This window comes from Heterodontus francisci, chromosome 34 (genome assembly GCF_036365525.1).
Source record: "Heterodontus francisci isolate sHetFra1 chromosome 34, sHetFra1.hap1, whole genome shotgun sequence".
Lineage (NCBI taxonomy): Eukaryota > Metazoa > Chordata > Chondrichthyes > Heterodontiformes > Heterodontidae > Heterodontus > Heterodontus francisci.
Genome location: NC_090404.1, coordinates 4749809 through 4766127, shown reverse-complemented (window position 1 = coordinate 4766127; position 16319 = coordinate 4749809). Strand labels below are relative to the sequence as shown.

General features: G+C 45.4%; 1 long non-coding RNA gene across 1 annotated transcript; it reads left to right on the top strand.

Annotated features, from left to right (window-relative positions):
• The first annotated feature begins 264 nt into the window (after positions 1 to 264).
• Positions 265 to 3449, top strand: LOC137348941 (uncharacterized). The gene is made up of 2 exons (XR_010969144.1): positions 265 to 2866; positions 2999 to 3449. It is a non-coding gene; the product is annotated as an uncharacterized lncRNA (long non-coding RNA).
• Positions 3450 to 16319: the final 12870 nt, after the last annotated feature.

The following is a 16319-nucleotide window of genomic DNA, read 5'->3' as shown; positions in this document are numbered from 1 at the left end:
GATTTAAATACACAACAGCTCAATTAATTGTGCTTCCCACATTTGCTAAGTGTATGTCTTTTCATCAAAGCATGATATTTGCAGGTCTCGGGCCCAAGTCTTGTACAACCAGTGTTTCCAGCACATAATAATTCACAGAGTAAACCTGATTCATTATTGGATTCTGTGGAAGTATTTCAGCAACTTTCCTCCCGTTGGAGGAGGGGGAGGCGGTGGGGAGCATTAGAGGGGGACAGGGGTGGGGGGCCGGGGAGGAGGAGATGGGGAATCTGGACATTTCTCCTTACCAACAAAAATACGCAGTGCATTTAGATCTCGGTGTACCTGCTTCTCGTGTTGGCCATCCCTTCAGAATAGGGTCAGTTTTTAGTTGCAGCATCATGCGCACTGGGAACTGAAGTGATGGCCACACACGAATACGAAATCTTCCCAAAATCCCCCAACAGAAAGAGGGGGAAGAGGAATTTACTAAAACACTGTACCCCACTTCCCAAACAGAGAAGAGGAAAGGGTACTTGTGAATCCACTGCAACGGTACTTCTGCAACAGACAGACGGGAAAGAGAATTGTGAACTGACTGTAGCTCCTCGCCACATTTCCTCCAACAGAAAAAGGGGCAAGGACATTTGTAAACCTTATACTCCCACTCCCCCTGCTCTCTATTAAATGGACTCAAATGCCATCAGTACAAAGTCGGCTTCGAGCGCAGTGTGCGAAGATTTTAAACTTTCCACATGGGAATCACATTGTAAAATATATATTTATGTAACGTAATATCGTTCACGGTTTCCCTGTTAAATTCCAATAACATAATCATCTAAATCTAGCTGAAGATTTAATCATCTCCTGTTCCTGATGTTTCTGTGGCCCATCAGTTTCATGGAAATAAAAGCAAAATATTGCAGATATTGGAAATCTGAAATAAAAACAGAAGATGCTTAAATACTCAGCAGGTCAGGCAGCATCTGTGGAGAGAGAAGCAGAGTTAACATTTCAGGTGTGTGAAAAGGGCACCGACCTGAAACGTTAATTCTGCTTCTCTGTCCACAGCTGCTGTCTGACCTGCTGAGTATTTCCAGAACTTCTGTTTTTATCCATCAGTTGCATTGTTGCAGTCATTCAGATGATGTCAGATGACATCTCGCACAGAATACATTTATACACAGAACAGTGAAGAATATTCTCCATAATGCACACCGTCAGGGTCAGACCCGGTTATTTATTCTCTGTAAAACTTTGAACAAGAATAAAGATGCGCAGGCACACAGACAAAAACACACACATAAACACACTCAAATGCACAACCACACACTTACACCTACACACACAAACAGACTCAAACGCAGATATAAACACTTCACAGTCACCCACGCAAAAATAAACATAAATGTACACATTAGTACAGTCTCACAAACACAGAAACATAGACGGAAAAGCTTTCATTATCATAGACATAAACACAGCTAGATGGAAACATACTCGCACATTAACAGACAAACACATCTGCACTCAAACATTTAAACAGACACATTAACACGATCACTCACACACAAATAGACACCAACATTAACATTATGACACATACATGGATGCAAAAACATGCACATAACACACGCATTAGCACACATGTACACATAATCACACATATTAATGCATAAACGTAGACATCAACACAAAAGCAGACGCATTATCACACTTATGGGGACAGAAGCACACAAAACAAACATTAACAAACGCATACGCACACATGGAAACATAAACACACATTGACGCACAGGAAAACATAAAGACATCTGTCAACACAAATGCTCACAACATGAAGCACGCATGGGGACCAAACCACACACAAAAACAAACATTATCATGCTCATGCACACACATGGATGAATGAAGACAAAACATTAAGGATGATATATTTTATACACACGCACATGCACATACACACACACGCGGCCACTTGAAAACACACATTGATACACATTGGCACATAAGCACATACTAACATACAGGGACACAACACACGGGCATCAAGATATAAATACGCACATTGAGACATTCACAGGCGGGTGCACAAAGAAACGCATTAAAACATACATTAAATCTCACACACACAAGCCATGGACACGCACTGAGTGATGAAAAGTAACAGATACTTATGCACACATACACATGTATTAAAGCGTACAAACAAAAGCACCAGGCGATATGTGAAAGTAGCATTCAAATGCACTGTTTGAATGGGCACCTTCTCCAACATATTCCCTCGTATATGTTGGACCTACAAACACAGTGAAGCAAAGTTTTCGCTTAGAAAGTTAGGTCAATTAATGATTGCCCAACAACTTCCATCACAAATAAACAAGATTAGAACTCGCATCCAATCTCTTTCCCAGCACCAATGAAAATCTCAAAACTATCGATATTGATCAGTAAAATTCCATCGATATCCCGAATGATAGAACAAGATTGATCCAGACTAGAATAGCGCCTGACCCTGAAGAAAGAAATATCATATTTTCCAACAGGGCCTGGACGAGGATCATATGGGAAGAATGGCTGTGGGGTTAGTAACAGAGGTAGATTGCTAAGAGTGATTAACCTCACAATCGATACAAATTGAAAATTAAATTAGAGAGCAAAATAATGGCTTAAGGAAGAACTCTGCGAGTGCAAATTGACAATCTTATATCCTGGATTAATGAACGATCTAAATATATTTCTCCTCTAAAAACCCGAAGATTACTCAGGCCACATCTGGATTGAAGACAATGAGGAAGAGAGCGGCAACATCTGGACAACCGCTTCCACATTCATCATCCTGTTCTTCCTGAGCATTTTCTACAGCGCTGCCGTCACTCTGGTGAAGGTGAGAATATTCAATCCACTCACATTTCAAATTAAATGAAGCTGTTTAACAAATCTCTAAAATTTCATAGTTCTGAGATGAATGTCCAAGACCACGAAATCTCTGCTTCATTCATTTATCCCTCTTTTGCAGGTTAAGTAATCGATCGAATTTCGGCCGCCATGGATTTTCCTTATTTTTTAACATTTCTGTATTATCAAACAAACTGTAAAAGTAAATTGCCGTCAGTTTATGGTTCAGAATCTGTAGCTGAGAAGATCATAAACATTGTTTCCGTTTTTCTCTTTGAATTGTGTCAGATAATCTTACCTATAATGTCTATGCGCCTTCGCGTTTCACAATAGTTTGAATTTCATCTGTAAATAAATAACTATTCCTTATTCGCAACTGTTTCCTTCTCTTTATGTTGAGCCCCTGTTTTCTCTCTGATCTGTAACAATTTTAGAAGTAGTCTACAGCTCAGATCGCATGTGTTTTGTCCTCAATGTGACTCACAGGTGTTAAATTCACTTTGGACCCTTTAAGAATGTTTCTGTAAAATGTTTTTTTTGAAATTGTTAATAAATCTTGAGTAACAAATGGACTAACTTGACTTTGCTGAATTCCTTGCTCCAAGGCCCATTCACACACTCCATTTTACCGATTACACATTTTTCCTTTTCCTGACAGCTATTTTCCACCAGTCCTGTCTGGTTTGTGTTTGAACCAAAAGTCTTTCGGTGACGGTGCTGCTGCGCCATCCAGTGGCCCATCAGAATAAAGACACCTTTCCTTCTGCCTCAAAATGCCAATGCCCAGGGACAGAATGGCCGCACAGCGAAGAGGAGCACCTCCCATCTTATAGTCTGTCACAGTCAGGTGCCACGTTGCATTAAAGAGCAGCGTCCTGCTCCATCATAGGCTGATACAGTATAGTATATGAAAGAATTCTGTCCATCAAACACTCCCAGAATAGGTCGTGCACGGGATAATGCAGAGTACAGCTCCCTTCACCCTGCCACAACACACACTCTCAGTGCAGGCACAGCACGGGTTAGATACACAGTAAAGCTCCCTCTGCACTGCACCAGCAAACGCTCCCAGGGCAGGCACAGACCAGGTTAGAAATATAACACAGACATGAGAGACAATAAACGCTGGGAATGATTCCTCAAGACTAATGAATATCTGGAACGATAGACCATTAAGAATAAATGCTGGGAATTATTCCAAGAGCCTGGGGTCCATCTCCCACAAAAGGGAGCAAAAACACGATGAATGAGTCCACATCCAAGGGACTATCTAATACATCAGAGAGGACAACCCCTGGGAATGACTTCCTAATCCTGAAGCATATTAGACAAAGAAGGAGGCACAATTCAAAGAACAATGAACAATGCCTGTCTAAACTAAAACCTTCTGCACATCCGGGGACCGTATCCCTCTATTCCCATCCTATTCGTGCATTTGTCAAGATGCCTCTTAAACGCGACTATCGTACCTGCTTCCACCACCTCCCCCGGCAGCAGGTTCCAGGCACTCACCACCCTCTGTGTAAAGAACTTGCCTCGCACATCCCCTTTAAACTTTGCCCCTCGCACCTTAACCCTATGTCGTCTAGTAACTGTCTTTTCCACCCTGGGAAAAACCTTCCGACTAAGCACTCTGTCCATGCAATTCATAACTTTGTAAACCTCTATCATGTCACCCCTCCACCTCCGTCGTTCCGTTGAAAACAATTCGAGTTTATCCAACCTCTCCTGGTAGCTAATACCCTCCTGACCAGGCAACATCCTGGCAAACCGCTTCTGTAGCCTCTCCAAAGCCTCCACATGCTTCTGGTGGTATGGCGACCAGAATTGAATGCAATATTCCAAGTGTGGCCTAACTGAGGGTCTGTACAGCTGCAGCATAACTTGCCAATTTTTATACTCTATGCCCCAACCGATGAAGGCAAGCATGCCATATGCCTTCTTGACTACCTTATCCACCTGCGTTGCCACTTTCAGTGATCTTTGGACCTGTACGCCCAGATCGCTCTGCCTGTCAATACTCCTAAGGGTTCTGCCATTGCTGTATACTTCCCACTTGTATTAGACCTTCCAAAATGCATTACCTCACATTTGTCCAGATTAAACTCCAACTGCCATTTCTCTGCCTATGTCTCCAACCAATCAATATCCTGCTGTATCCTCTGACAATCCTCATCACTATCCTCAACTCCACCAACCTTTGCGTCGTCCGCAAACTTACTAATCAGACCTGCTACATTTCCCTCCAAATCATTTACATATACTGCAAACAGCAAAGGTCCCAGCACTGATCCCTGTAAAACACCATTAGTCACAGTCCTCCATTCAGAAAAGCACCCTTCCACTGCTTCACTCTGTCTTCTATGACCGAGCCAGTTCTGCATCCATCTTGCCAGCTCACCTCTGATCCCGTGTAACTTCACCTTTTGTAGCAATCTTCCATGAAGGACCTTGTCAAAGGCTTTACTGAAGTCCATGTAGACAACTTCCACTGCCCTTCCTTCATCAATCATCTTCGTCACTTCCTCAAACAACACGATCAAGTTAGTGAGACACGACCTCTCTTTCACAAAGCCATGCTGCCTCTCGCTAATAAGTCCATTTGTTTCCAAATGGGAATAAATTCTGTCCCGAAGAATCCTCTCTTATAATTTCCCTACCGTTGACGTAAGGCTCACCGGCCTCTAATTTCCTGGATTATCCTTACCACCCTTCTAAAACAAAGGAACAACATTGGCTATTTTCCTGTCCTCTGGGATCTCACCTGTAGCCAATGAGAATACAAAGATTTCTGTCAAGGCTCCAGAAATTTCCTCCCTTGCCTCCCTCAGTATTCTGGGGTAGATCCCATCAGGCCCTGGGGACATCTCTATCTTAATGTTTTTCAAGACACCTCCTTTTTGATATCGACATGACCCAGACTATCTACACTCCCTTCCCCGGACTCATCATCCACCAAGTCCTTCTCTTGGGTGAATACTGATACAAAGTACTCATTTAGTACCTCGCACACTTCCTGAGACTCCATGCATAGGTTTCCTCCTCTGTCCTTGAGTGGACCAACCCTTACCCTGGCTACCCTCTTGTTCTTTATATACGTATATAAAGCCTTGGGATTCTCCTTAATCCTGTTTGTCAAAGACTTTTCATGACCGCTTTTAACCCTCCTGATTCCTTGCTTAAGTTGCTTTCTACTTTCGTTATATTCCTCAAGGGCTTCGTATGTTCCCAGCCTTCTCGCCCTTACGAATGCTTCCTTTTACTTTTTCACTAGGCTCACAATATCCCTCGTTATCCAAGGTACCCGAAACTTGCCTATCTTATCTTTCATCCTCACAGGAACATGCCGGTCCTGGATTCTAATCAACTGACGTTTGAAAGACTCCCACATGTCAGATGTTGATTGACCCTCAAACAGCCGCCCCCAATCTAAATTCTTCAGTTCCTGCCTAATATTGTTATAATTAGCCTTCCTCCAATTTAGCACCTTCACCGGAGGACTACTCTTATCCTCATCCACAAGTACCTTAAAACTTACGGAATTATGGCTACCGTTCCGGAAATGCTCCCTTACAGAAACATCGACCACCTGGCTGGGCTCATTCCCCAATACCAGGTACAGTACGGCCCCTTCCCTAGTTGGACAATCTACACATTGTTTCAAGAAGCCCCCCTGGATGCTCCTTCCAAATTCTGCCCCATCCAAGCCCCTAGCACTAATTGAGTCCCAGTCAATACAGGGGAAGTTTAAATTACCGACCACAACAAACCTGTTGCTTTTACATCTTTCCAAAATCTATCTACATATATGTTTCTCTCTCTCCCGCTGGCTGTTGGGAGGCCTGTAGTAAACTCCCAACATTGTGACTGCACCCGTCCTATTCCTGAGCTCTACATATTGCCTCGCTGCCGAGGTATTTCTTAGGTGTCCTCCCGCAGTACAGCTGTGATATTCTCCTTAACCAGTAATGCAATTCCCCCACCCCTTTTACACCCCCCTCTATCCCGCCTGAAGCTTCTAAATCCTGGAACATTTAGCTGCCAATCCTGCCCTTCCCTCAACCAAATCTCTGTAATAGCAACAACATCAAGTACTAATCCAAGCTTTAATTTCATCTGCCTTACCTGTTATACTTCTCGCATTGAAACAAATGCACTTCAGACCACCAGTCCCGCAGTGCTCAGCAACATCTCCCTGCCTGCTCTTCCTCTCAGTCTTACTGGCCTTATTTACTAGTTCCCCCTCAGTTGTTTCACCTGCTGACCAACTGCTCTTGTTCCCACCCCCCTGCCACACGAGTTTAAACCCTCCCGAGTGACGCTAACAAAAGTCGGGGCCAGGACATTTGTGCCCCTCCAGTTTAGATGCAACCCATCCTTCTTGTACAGGTCCCACCTGCCCCGGAAGAGACCCCAATGATCCAGATATCTGAAACCCTCCCTCCTCCACCAGCTGTTTAGCCACGTGTTCAGCTGCACTATCTTCTTATTTCCAGTCTCATTGGCACGTGGCACAGGGAGTAATCCCGAGATTACAACCCTAGAGGTCCTGTTTTTTAACTTACTACCTAACTCCCGGAATTCCTGCTGCAGAACCCCGTCATTCTTCCTGCCTATGTCGTTGGTACCAATGTGTACCACAAACTCTGGCTGTTCACCCTCCCCTTCAGAATGCCCCCTGCCCGTTCAGAGACATCCTTGACCCTGGCACCAGGAAGGCAGTATACGATCCGAGAGTCTCGTTCACGTCCTCAGAAGTGCCTATCCGTGCCCCTGACTATAGAGTACCCAAGAATTAATGCTCTTCTGCGCTTTGTCACTCCCTGTTGAACAACAGTCCCAGCCGTGGTGCCACTGCTGTGGCTGCTGCTGTTGTTTTCCCCTGATAGGCCATCCCTCCCAACAGTATCCAAAACGGTATACTTGTTAGAGAGGTGGACAGCCACAGGGGATTCCTGCACTAACTGCCTGCCCCTTCTAGCGGTCACCCATCCATCTGCATGCACCTTGGGTGTACCCACGTCTCTAAAACTCCTGTCTATGATGCTATCCACCACTTGCATGCTCCTAATCGCATCCAATTGCTGCTCCAACCGATCCATGCGGTCTGTGACGAGCTGCAATTGGGTACACTTCTTGCAGATGACGTTGTCCGCAATGCTGGAAGTGTCACGGACCTCCCACATCTCACAATGAAGCACTTTACACCTCTAACAGACATTTCTAGCACTAATTAATAAATTAATTTAAAAGAAATACTTATTAAATCCTTACTAAATAAAGTTACAATTAACTATATGGTCCCTAGCGCTAGATTTCTACTATAAATATTAAATGCTGTAATCTCCTCCCTTCGGTGTAGTTGCTCCTCTATTTATTAATTAATTAGTTAATTAGGGTTTCAATGAATTTTAATCAAGTTATTTGCTCGGATGACTCCCAGAGCCTGGGATCTGGTAGACACAAGAGGGAGGACAAACGGTCGGAATGAGCCCCGGATTCTGAGGCCTATCTGACACATAGACTCTAACTTCAAATTTACTGTTATATACACAAACCACACTGTCCACCTGTTCTGTCAGATACACACACAGTGTCCACTTTTCTGTTATGCACATGTTGAATCACTGCCTCCATCATTTCTACTATACCTCGTTATTTGCAATCCGCAACCACCCCCACCCCCCCCCGCCCCCCCGCCTCAGATGAACTTCCTCTTTGTTCTGCTCTATTCCCTCTTACACCATCTCCTTGAACTCACTGAAGATCACCCCAGGAATCTTCTCTCCCTGCTCCATTCCCTCTGATACCATCTTCCTGAACTCACTGAACATCAGCCGAGGGATCCCCTCACCTTGCTCCATTCCATCTCCCTTTAAAAGAAGTCACTGTAGAGATAGTGGATGTATTGGTTGCAATCTCCCAAAATACCCTAGATTCTGGAAACCTCCGAGAGGATTGAAAACTCGCAAAAAGTGGTGTGACAGACAGCAGGAAATTATATGCCTGTTAGCTTAACAGCTGTCCCCACGATTGAAAAAGAATCTCAAGACATTGAAGCGAGTGCAGAGGAAGTAAACCAAAATGGTAGCAGGAGTATAGCATCAAGGAGCCTGAGCAAAACGGGTGTCCATGAGAATCAAGGGGGAACATTTCCGCTGGTTGGAGTCATACCTGGACAAATGAAGATGGTTGTGGTTGTTGGAGGTCAATCATCGCAGTCCCAGGACATCACTGCATGGGTTCCTCAGGGTAGTGTCCGAGGAAAGACCATCCTCAGCTGCTTCGTCAATGACCTTCCTTCAATAATAAGGTCAGAATTGGTATATTCGCTGAGGATTGCACAATGTTCAGCACCATTCGTGGCAGTCCGTATCCAGATGCAGCAAGAACTGGACAACATCCAGGCTTGGGCTGATAAGTGGCAGGTAAACTTCACACAACGCAGGTGCCAGGCAATGACCATCTCAAACAAAAGAGAATCGAACCATCTTCCCTTGATGTACAATACCATTGCCATTGCTGAATCCCCCACGTACCTAATTCTGCAGGTTATCATTGACCAGAAACTGAGTTGGACCAGCCATAAAAGTACTATGGCTACTAGAGCAGGTCAGAGGCTAGGAATTCTGCGGCGAGTGACTAACTTACTGTCTCCACAAAGCCTGTCCTCCACCTACATGCATAAGTCAGGAGTGTGATGGAATACCCTCCATTTGCCTGTATGCGTGCAGCTCCAACAACAGTCAGGAAGCTCGACACCATCCAGGAGAATGCAGCCCGCTTGATCGGCATCACATCCACAACCTTCAGCATTCACTCACTCCACCACCCACACACAGTAGCAGCAGTGTGTACCATCTACAAGATGCACTGCAGCAACGCACCAAGACGCCTTGGACAGTACCTTCCATTCCCGTGATCTCTAACACCTAGAAGGACAAGAACGGTAGAAACTTAGGAACGCCAGCAGCTGCAAGTTCCCCTCCAAACCACACACCATCCTGACTTGAAACTAAAGCGCTGTTCCTTCACTGTTGCTGGGTCAAAATCCTGGAGCTCCCTTCCTAATAGCACTGTGGGTGACCCAGCACCCCCAGGACTGCGGTAGTTCAAGAAGGCAGCTCACCACCACCTTATCAAAGGCAAGTAGAGACAGGTATTAAATACTGACCTCACCAGAGATGCCCACCTCCGATTAAAGAATAAGTAAAATGATGAACTTTTATGCAGAGGGACGAGAGAAAGCTGGGATTGTTCTCCATATATCAGTAGAGAGTAGATTGCACGTAACTGTTTCTACTGGCATAAAATTGTGTATCCCAAGGACTCCAATTTAAAAGAGTTGTTGAAAAATGACAGGGAAAATTGAGTTATATTTAATACACGGTGATTTGTTAAGATTTGGAATGTACTGCTTGAAAGGGTGGTGGAAGCAGATTGAACAGTAATTTTCGAAAGGGAATTCTATATATACTTGAAAATGCACAACAAAACAGGACAATGTGAAAAATGTAGGGGGTGAGGTATGAATTAGTGAACTCTTCCAAAGAGGCATCGGGAGTATAGGCCGAATGGCCTCACTCTGTGCTCTCAGATTCTATTATTCTGGTACCTTCATTCTCCCTCCACTCTAAATTTCCCAGTCAACTGAACAGTAAGCAGGTGGAGAATAGCCACAGAATTCTGGAGATTCAACAGACACTATTCCCGCTCAATCAGTTCCGAGTGCAGCAGAGTGTCGCCTCACACTTCACTCAAATTTTGAGTCTGCGGCATCCTCGCCCACAACTTCCGTTTGCTGCTCTTGCTCTGACCCGATTGTGTTATTGGAGGGAGTGCTGCCGCGGGTCCATTCTTGTCATTGGTTGGATCAGCAGAGGAGGGGGAGTGGGATTTGTATTTCTGCTCCGTCAGAGATTCTCCTGCATTGCAGAGTTACAGATTCAGGAAATATCATGGGAAACCATCCATCTTCGACACTGCCCTTCCCTTCCTCGACTTCTCCGTCTCCATCTTTGGGGATAGGCTGTCTGCTAATATCCATTATAAGCCCACCGACTCCCACAGCCACCTTGACTAGACTTCATCACACCTAGCCTCCTGTAAGGACTCCATTCCATTCTCCCACTTTCTCTGTCTCCGATGGACCTGCTGTGATGATGCTACCTTCCATGACAGCGCTTCTGATATGACTTCTCCTTTTCCTCAACCAAGAATTTCCCCCCTCTGTGGTTGACAGGACTCTCAAACATGTCCGGCCCATTTCCTGCACCTCTACCCTCACTCCTTCCCCCCCTCTCAGAACCGCGACAGGGTTCCCCTTGTCCTCATTTTCCACCCCATCAGTCTCCATATTCAAAGGGATCATCCAGCGCCATTTACGCCACGTCCAGCGTGATGCCACTACCAAATGCATCTTCCCCTCCCTTCCCATGTCTGCATTCTGAAGGGATCATTCCCTCCGCGACACCCTGGTCCACTCCTCCATTACCCACTCCACCTCGTCCCTTTCCCAAGGCACCTTCCCCTGCAATCGCAGGAGGTGTAATACCTGCCCCTTTACCTCCTCTCTCCTCACTATCCAAGGCCCCAAACACTCATTTCAGGTTAACCAACGATTTACTCATACTTCTTTCACTGTAGTATACTGTATTCGCTGCTCACAATATGGTCTCCTCTACACTGGGGAGACCAAATGCAAACTGGGTGCCCACGTTGCGGAACACCTCCGCCCAATCCGAAAGCATGACCCCGAGCTTCCGGTTGCTTGCCATTTCAACAGTCCCCCCGCTCTCAAGCTCACATCTCTGTCCGTTCCAGTGAACATCAACTCTGCTTCTTCTCCACAGATGCTGCCAGACCTACTGAGTATTTCCAGCATTTCTTGCTTTCAAAAACTTGAAGGTCTTGTTTGCTGATGTCAGATGGCTCACGACCCACACATTCGCAAATGCGATATCATTGACTGAAACGTCACTGTCAGCGACATCCCAGGCGTTTGCTAGCTGCTATGAATTGTGGGAGCTTCAGCCCTCCACTGCCCAGTCATTAATGGAGTCATTCCAAACAGAACCTCCTTTCTGCCGGGAGCTTCCTGGGTCCCGACAGGTGTCCTGTTGAGCGGAGAGAATGACTGAGAGGTTTGGAGACTGAATCCAAGGTGTTGGGGGTGGATGGACGGGGCATTCCCAGGAGGAGGTGACCGCTCATCAACACAATCTGGTAAAATGGACTGTAACTATGCAAAGCAAAGAAGAAACTCTGCTTTTCCCTGTGGAACCAGCGACAATAAAGATAGCCAATAGTGTGAGCTTTCAAACAGCAGAAGATTGACTTTTAAATAAAAGGAAGTTTATCACAAAGTAAGAAGTATGAATGTGAAATTCTGTGCCAGAAATGGTGTCATTGACTCAGACGCTGACTCTTGTGGATGAATGAAGGAATTTGGGAGTCCAAGTGTTTTTGAGATATCTGTAATTTGTGGTCAACAAAAATAAAATCCTTTGGGTGCACAATGTTCGATAAAATTGTCAATCTGTCCGTTTATGATACACTGAGGGAAAAATGGATGAAAGAGTTGTTACACTTCTCCAGTAGAGCATTGCACTCCGTCGCGACCATGAAATACAATGATACTGGGAGTTCACTGACACAGTATTCGTGTCATAACATCTTCAGTTTATGTATCGGCTCTTTCCCAACCTACACGGCTGTGTGCGGTGTTAAGACTCAGAAGTATTTCCTGGTATCGGCAGCTGTCACCTGTGAAACTGTTTCACTGACGGCCGTGTATTTTTTGACCAAAGATGTGGTGAAGCGCCGGCTTGCAAAAGACGAATTGTCAATGAACCCATCGGTGCAGCGGATGAGAATTTCTCCGGATCCACGGAGAGACCATCCCGGTACCAGTCCAGGCAAACTCTCGTCACCTCAGTATAGGAGCTGGTCATGGTGCAGATCACTCCTCCCCGAGCTGTCACATCTTCTTTTGGTTGATGAGTGATGCCTTCAAGGCCGCTCTCTGCAGGATAGAGAGAGAAACATTTAGAGAATGTGTGAATAGTAAATCCCAACAAAAGCAGGATAAAATTTAAAGAATAAAAGATCACTGAGTGACATTTGAAAAAAAATGGATTTTGATAGAGTGAATAACGAGAAACTGTTGCCCGTGTGAGGGAGGGTCAGTAAGAGCTGGACACAAAAACATTAATAAAAATAAAACGTGATGGAAACACTCAGCATCTGTGGAGAGAGAAGCAGAGTTAACGTTTCATGTCACTGACAATTCATCAGAATTGGCAAAGTTTAGAAATGTAATAGCTTCGATACAAATAAAGCGGGGTTGGGGGTAAAGGGAACAAAAGGGAAAGTGTTGATAGGACAGATGGTCAGCGATTAACAGACAAGGAGGTCATGGGGCAAAGGCAAAGGCAAAGAGAGTGCCAATCGTGTGGTGAAGGACGAAGCATTAGTGCAGAGAGGATAATAAATGACAGAATAATGAACAGCCCAAGCCAAAAGCACAAACACGAACAAAAAGTGGGCAGACACATGGTTAAAAAACGAATGATGAAAATAAATAAAATATCTAACTGTACCTTAATAATATTCAAAGACTCTGCTTCCACTGCCTTTTGAGGAAGAGGAATCCAAAGACTGCCGACCCTCTGAGAGAAAAAAATTCTCCTCATCTCGGTCTTAAATGGGCGACACCTTAATTTTAAACAGTGACAGTTCGAGATTCTCCCACTAGGGGAAGCATCCTTTCCACATCCACCCTGTCAAGCCCCCTCAAGATATTATCTGTTTCAATCAAGTCGCCTCTTACTCCTCTAAATTCCAGCGGATGCAAGCCGACCTTATCCTATCTTTCAAAGAACAAAGAACAAAGAAAATTACAGCATGGGAACAGGCCCTTCGGCCCTCCAAGCCTGCGCCGATCCAGATCCTCTATCTAAACATGTCGCCTATTTTCTAAGGGTCTGTATCTCTTTGCTTCCTGCCCATTCATGTATCTGTCTAGATACATCTTAAAAGATGCTATTGTGCCCGCGTCTACCACCTCCGCTGGCAACCCGTTCCAGGCACCCACCACCCTCTGCGTAAAGAACTTTCCACGCATATCCCCCCTAAACTTTTCCCCTCTCACTTTGAACTCGCGACCCCAAGTAATTGAATCCCCCACTCTGGGAAAAAGCTTCTTGCTATCCACCCTGTCTATACCTCTCATGATTTTGTACACCTCAATCAGGTCCTCCCTCAACCTCCGTCTTTCTAATGAAAATAATCCCAATCTACTCAACCTCTCTTCATAGCTAGCGCCCTCCATACCAGGCAACATCCTGGTGAACCTCCTCTGCACCCTCTCCAAAGCATCTACATCCTTTTGGTAATGTGGCGACCAGAACTGCACGCAGTATTCCAAATGTGGCAGAACCAAACTCTTATCCAACTGTAACATGACCTGCCAACTCTTGTACTCAATACCCCGTCCGATGAAGGAAAGCATGCCGTATGCCTTCTTGACCACTCTATTGACCTGCGTTGCCTCCTTCAGGGAACAATAGACCTGAACACCCAAATCTCTCAGTATATCAATTTTCCCCAGGACCTTTCCTGGTAAGAAAGCCCATCCATTCATGGTATTTGTCTCGGAAACCATCTCTCTACTGCCTCCAACGTATTTACATCCTTCCTTAAATGAGGAACCAGTACTGTACACAGTAATCCAGATGTGGTCACGCCAACGTCCTTTATAGCTGAAGCATAACCTGCTTACTTTTGTATTCAATTAAACGATAACATTCTATTAGCTTTCCTAATTATGTGCTGTATCTGCATACTAACCTTTTGCGATTCATGCACTAGGGCACCCAGATCCCTCTGCATCTCACAGCTCGGAAATCTCTCACCATTTAGATAACATGCTTCTTTTTTATTCTTCCTGCCAAAGAGGACAATCTCACACTTTCCCACATTATACTCACTTTTCCAGATCTTTGCCCACTCACTTAACCTATCTTCATCCCTTTGTCGCATTTTTATGTCCTCTTCGCAAGTTACTTTCCAGCCATTTTTGTGTCATCAGCAAGTTTATCAACCATACCTTCGGTCCCTTCATCTAAGTCATTTATATAAATTGTAAAAAGTTGAGGCCCCAGCACAGATCCCTGTGACACACCACTCGTTACATCTTGCCATTCAGAAACTGACCTATTTATGCATACTCTCTGTTGCTGTTAGCTAACCAATCTTCTGTCCATGTCAATATGTTACCCCCTACACCATGAGCTTTTATTTTCTGCAATAACCTTTGATGTGGCACCTTATCAAATGCCTTCTGGAAACCTAAGTAAGCTCCATCCACTGGTTCCACTCTATCCACAGCACACGTAACACTGCTGCAAGTCCAGGACAGAGAATTCGGCAAGAGAGCAGAGTTGGGGGGAGGGGTGGGGGGTGGGTGGAGGAAGGGAGGGGGCGGGACTTTGTATGGGTGGGAGCGGGTGCGGGTATTGAAATGACAAGCGACAAGAAGCTCGGGGCATGTTTTTAGACTGAGCAGAGGTGTTCCCGAAAGCAGTCACCCAAACTGCCTTTGGTCTCCCTAGTGCAGAGGTGACTGCATTGCGAGCAGCGAATACCGTATACTGCATTGAAGGAAGTACAAGTAAATCGCTGCTTCTCCTGAACGGAGTGTTTCGGGCCTTGGATAGTGAGGAGAGAGGAGGTAAAGGGGCAGGTATTCCACCTCCAGTGATTGCATGGGAAGGAGCCATAGGAATGGGACGGCCTTTGGGGGTAATGGAGGAGTGGACGAGGGTGTCGCGGAGGGAATGATCCCTTCGGAATGCTGACATGGGAGGGGAGGGGAAGCTGCGTTTGGTATTGGCATCACGCTGGACGTGGCAGAAATGGTGGAGGATGATCCTTTGGATATGGAGGCTGGTGAGGTGGAAAGTGAGGACAAGGGGAACCCTGTTGCGGGTCAGAAGCGCTGTTGCCGAAGGTTGCATCATCAGAACTGATGCGCTGGAGACCGAGAAACTGGGATAATGGAATAAAGTACTTACAGGAGGTCGGGTGTGAAGAAGTGTAGTCGAGGTAGTTATGGGAGTCTGTGGGCTTATATTAGACAGCCTATCCCGAGAGATGGAGACAATGACGTCAAGGAAGGGAAGGGATGTGTCGGAGATGGACCATGTAAAGGAGAGAGAAGGGTGGAAATTAGAAGCAAAGTTGATAAAGATTTCCAGTTCGGGGCGGGTGCAGGAAACGGCAGCGATACAATCATCAATATACCGGAAAACGAGTTGGGTCAGGGGGCCTTAGTTGGACTACAACAAGGAATGTTCGACATATCCCACAAAAAGGCAGGCATAATGAAGAACTCTGTTCAAGGAAGAAGGGGTGAGCCCGCAGACCTTCCTGGTGGGGGA